The sequence below is a fragment of the Coffea eugenioides genome, chromosome 7, assembly GCF_003713205.1.
Source record: "Coffea eugenioides isolate CCC68of chromosome 7, Ceug_1.0, whole genome shotgun sequence".
Taxonomy (NCBI): domain Eukaryota; kingdom Viridiplantae; phylum Streptophyta; class Magnoliopsida; order Gentianales; family Rubiaceae; genus Coffea; species Coffea eugenioides.
Window position 1 is genome coordinate 29,106,251 of NC_040041.1, and position 5,406 is coordinate 29,111,656.

Here is a 5,406-nt window from a genome sequence, read left to right on the forward strand (position 1 = left end):
ATGAATGATTTATTTATTTACTTTTATTTATTTACTTATATGTATCGCGCTTTGCATTTGGGGGTGGGGAATTTTACCCTAGAGCTTCGCATTGGTTCTCGATCCCTCCCCTCCAAAATGAGCACTGGCATACGTGCATACGTTTTATTTTTTATTCCTTATTTATTTTTCTTTTAGTGGCTTGTCACGCCACTCCACCCTATTAGGATTTTAGGCGACCCACTTGGACATGTGATCGTATCACGACGTGTGCGTAGCATGATCCGAGGGGTCACTCGATCTTCCGCTTTAAACTTTAGGTTGATGACCTATTAGTTTTTAGTCGAAGGTTGAGAATTCTTTTTAGATTCGCCCAGACGGGTAGCCGTAACACGACGTGTGCGTAGCAACGTCTGGGGAATCGCTCGAGCCACCGACAAGGAACCTTGGGAGTGATGACCCTTGGTTTCCAAGTCTGAAGGCTCGGGGACCTAAAACCTATCGAGTCTAGATGCATTAGTGAACCCTAACCTCATGCATCCATTTTAGCTTGCCTAGGGTAGAGTCGACCTTACCCTATTAGGGACACTATTCACGAGGGGAGGGGTCCAATCCCTTTCCTCTTTTTATTGCTTTATTTCCTTGTGTTGATTTCGTTGCTACAATGTGTTATGTGTATTTATCTGTCTAAACTAACTTTTCTTGGTTTTTGTGTCTTCATTGCATTCATAAGTCCTAGAAAATAAGAGTCCTGGCATGGTACTCTCTAGGAGCCTACCCTATTTGATGTGACACGTTTAAATTCAATGTTTCGCATTTGCAGCATGAATACATTTCATTTTAGGCTTACCCCGGCATTTAAATGGGGTACTTTTAGATCATATGTCAATTATTTCATTGCATATTTAATCGCTTTAATAAACTGGCATCATACATTAACTTTAGAGGGAATGCCGCATAGGGGATCCCGCGTTAGGAATAAGCCGCTTTGTGTCTCGGATATGTAATCCAATGAGACTTACACGTTTATATTTTTTGTACCATCCAAAGGGGTAGTGCACAAGGTAAGGTAGGATTCGATCCCTTCCGTGTGACGGCATTGAGAATGATGGAACAGTTTTTACGCATTAGAATATGAGCCTTTAATAATCACTTTTTGGCCATTTTATCAAAATTGGTAAAAATTCCTTGTGTAACGGACATTAAGTTGAAGAAATTCACAACTTCCTCATTGTTGAGATGATAAGTATGTTAAGGTCGAATCTTGATTTTCGAAGGCTCATAGACTAATGAATCACAATGAATTTTTTGAAACTATCAATGAGCTGACAATTCCATCGATTTTGATAAATCATCAATTTCATTCATTCCATTTTTACATCTAAGATGATTGAATCGATTTTTTATAGATCATTCGATCCATACAATTTTGCTCATTTTTTTAATTTCATTTTCATTCAATTTCATTTTGAAATAAATCATTAATTTCATTCAATTCATTTGATCAATTTACCCCTTTTTAGGGTGATCCAGCCAATTTTTGAATAAATCCTCAATTTCATTCAATGCATTTGATCTGTTCATTCGATTTTAGGATAATTCAGTCAATTTTGAATAAATCGTCAGTTTCATCCAATCAATTTTACCAGTTTATTCATTTTTTAGGACAATCCAACCAATTTTTGAATAAATCCTCAATTTCATTCAATCCATTTGATCCGTTCATTTACTTTTAGGATAATTCAGTCAATTTTGAATAAACCGTCAATTCCATCCAATCCATTATTTTTTTTTTAGGATAATTAAGTCAATTTTTTTTTAAATAAATTTTCAATTTCATCCAATTCATTTGATCAGTTTTATTCGCTTTTAGGATAATCTAATCAATTTTTGAACTAATAATCAATTTCATTCGATCCATTTGGCCCGTTTATTCCTTTTTAAAAAAAAAAAAAAAGTTTTGATCTATGGTTTACCGAATAAACTAGTCGAGACATTTCAATTCTTTCAAAAATAAGCTTTTCACACTAAATTGATTTTTAATATCACTTTATATGTCAATCAAAGCATTCAACCCATTCGGACTTTGTCCTCATTTTGTTAGGACAAATTGTCTCTTGTCACTCCAATTATTCAATTTTTTCAAAATTGTCTTTTATTCGAATCTCAATAAGTCGATCGGATCCATCAGGTATTGTATGATGCCTACCCCTAAGGATTGCATTTTCCATGCTAGACCAACCCTTGGCATAAAAGGGCTCACCCATAGGACATGCATATCGATTTTGCAATTTTGCTTACTGACTCTGGGTATTTTGCTTTTATTTTTTTCCCCTCCCCTGCATTTATAAAAGTTGTTTTAACAAGGTAAAAAAATATTTTTTCCTACATCTGATAATATTTTTGGGTCTAATAAATTTTGAAAAATTACAAGTGTTACTTGATTCTTGGGCAGATCCTACAATGTGAAAAAAAATTAAAAAAAAATAAATGAAAAATCCATTTGAAAATGCTAGTGTAAAGCATCTCAAAAATCTCTTGATTCATTGTTTCTAATACATTTTGTCTCAAAAGATAGAAAGAGAAAGTGTGTATATATTTGAAAGTGTATTCTTTAGAGATTTTTATTTTCTCACATGTATTATATTTGAGAAAAAATTTTCAAACATTTGAATAATAAAGTTTTTATTTAGACAGCTATTGTTTTGTATATATTCATTCTTTATTTGCTCATTGGGAAATTTCATGATAGATTTTAAGAAATAAGGCTAAATTGAATTTTTTCGACCTCTTGTTCGAAATTCATGAGTGTATGTCCAATTCCCAAAATTCTTTGCATACACTAGATATGTGGCCTAAACTATTCAATGAGGATAGTCGGAAATAAAAGGGGGTCATTCAAATTTGATAGCTTGTCGTAAAAGATCAACCCCAACACTTTTCATTTTCATTTTTTTGTCCACTTCTATTGAACCTCCAAGATCAGTCGCATTGGTTGACTAGCTTCAAAGTGAGACAATTTTTTTACCGTGAAAATGTCCTGGGTGTCTAATCAGATTCAATACACATCTGAGTGAAAGCAAAAATGCACATTACTTCTTATTTTGGGAATTTGGGATGATGCTCTAGGCTTTCATTTCTCTATCCATACAGTTTTTATCATTCAGTCTCCTTTTTGAACCATCGCAAGCACAATTTTGTTTCAAATAAGAGCCTTAGTGATCATAATTTTACACGTCAAAAGGAAATGGATTTTCTTAACGGGCTATTCTTTACTTTGGTTGTCATGAAAAATAAGAATGATACTTTGGCTATCGTTTCTACTATCTACACACTATCCATCCTTTGCATCCTCGTTTGAGCCTAAATTGGTGGTTCGTTTCAAAAGCACTTATGATCGCACCCCCACACTGGGGAAGGAGATTTGAGAATTGAAAAAATGGCAAAGATGCTCAAAATTTTTGAAAGGGACATCAAATAAAGAAAACGAGTGAAAAAAAAAAAAGAAGAAGAAGAAAAAATTACAAGTTGGGAGATTTTGACTCTACCATTGATATTTTGGTATTCAATATCGCAAAGAAAGAGGGGCCATATATACTCCAAATTAGGGAGTTTTCAATTTTATCATTGACATTGGGATATCAGTATTGGTAAAAAAAAAAAAAAGAGAGAGAGAGAAAAGAAAATTGTGAAAAAAATGAAAAATGATGAAAGAAAAAAAGAAAAATGCGAAGACATCTAATGCTGCATTCCCCTTAGTGATTGTTGAAGAAAAAAGAGGATTGATAAGAAAAAGGGAGTCAAAAGGGGGTCCCGGATTTTAAATACAAAATTGGGGCAATTTTTGGGAAAGAAGGCGATCTTAAGTGCATTGTCCTTGCAAGTTTTTTTTTTTTTTTAGCTATCGTTGTTAAACTACATTACAAGCTCATAAAGTCCATTGCTGACTTATCTTTCATGACAATTTGAAGTGAAAATTTTGTCTCTAAGGAATCTACCAACCACTCATGATCATGAGGCCATAACCTGTTTTCATATGTTTAACTATCGTTTCTATCCATATATATACAAGCCTATACAGCTTATATGTTGACTGAATTTTCTCAAGAAATAAGAGTGATAAACTATTTGCTTTCACCAAGATGTGATATTGAATGTGCTAGATACAATTTGAAAAAAAAAAAAAAACCCTGACATACCATTCCCCTGGGCCATCTCAAAATCCTGAATAATATCCATTTGATTGGTCCTAAAAGATGAGCTCATAAGAAAAGTGATCCTTTTCCCTCAACACCGATCCCAAAATGAGGAAGAGATCTTTTACAATTTGGTCTTATTTTGAGGGAGTTATCATGAAATCTTCTACATGAGTTTGGATATGACATTTAATTTTTTCATTTGAAAAATGTAGTTTCTATTCACATTGTATGTGATTATTTTGCAACTAAAATAAGCCCAAATTGGGGTAAATTTTTTGTAATATATTTGTGAGACTTCACCAAATAAGTTCAAATTGAGGCAAAAGTTTTATAATACATTTGTAGGGTATGTCCAAGATCAAGTATATATTTTTTAAAATCTTGATAAGTCAATACTTTGCATGAATTTTAATTGTTACTTCATTGCTCAAAAAAAAAATAAACAAAAAAGGTAAAAAATTGAAAAATTCAAGTGCTTTGAAAAATTCCCCTTATGCAGGTGTTTATGGTTGAGATCGAGGAAAAAGTGCAATTCAAAACTTGCAAATTTGGAGATTAATCACGAATAAAAATGGAGCAATGATGCTACATTGTAAAGTGGAGGATCGGCCATTTGCTCAAAAGGAGTACATACTTCAGCAGCCAACTTGAAAAAAAAAAAAAAGAGAAAAGAAAAAAGGGGGAATAAAGAAAAGAAAAAAAAAAAAAGAGAAAAAGAAAAAGAGAAAATAAAAGAAAGGGGGAATGAGAGAAAAAAAAAAGAGAGAATAGTAAAAAAAAAAGGAGGAAAAAAATGAAAAAAAAGAAAAAAAACGAAAAAAAAGAGAAAAAAAAGGGGATTGAAAAAAAAAGAAAAAGAAAAAGAGAGTTTTCCCTTCGATTTTGCAAATTTTGCAATTGAATTCTGGGAGCATTTCATTGGAGATTACATTTCTAAGTTGGGGTAACACCTTGCCCTCTTATACTGTAATGGAAGTGGTAATACATGCCAAAACCGAGATTCCGTCCTTGCACATTTTGACAAAGGCTCAGGCAGAAGAAATCGAATGGATTAAGGAGCACAATGAGTTGCTGTCTCTAATTGATGAAAAAGAAGTTGAATGTTTGTCATGGACAATGCTATCATCAAAGGATGGTTCGTTAGTTATGGCAAGAAAGACAAATCTCGCTTATTTGAAGTGAGGGATAAGGTTTTGAAGTAAATTCTTCCGATTCAAGAGGAGGTTAA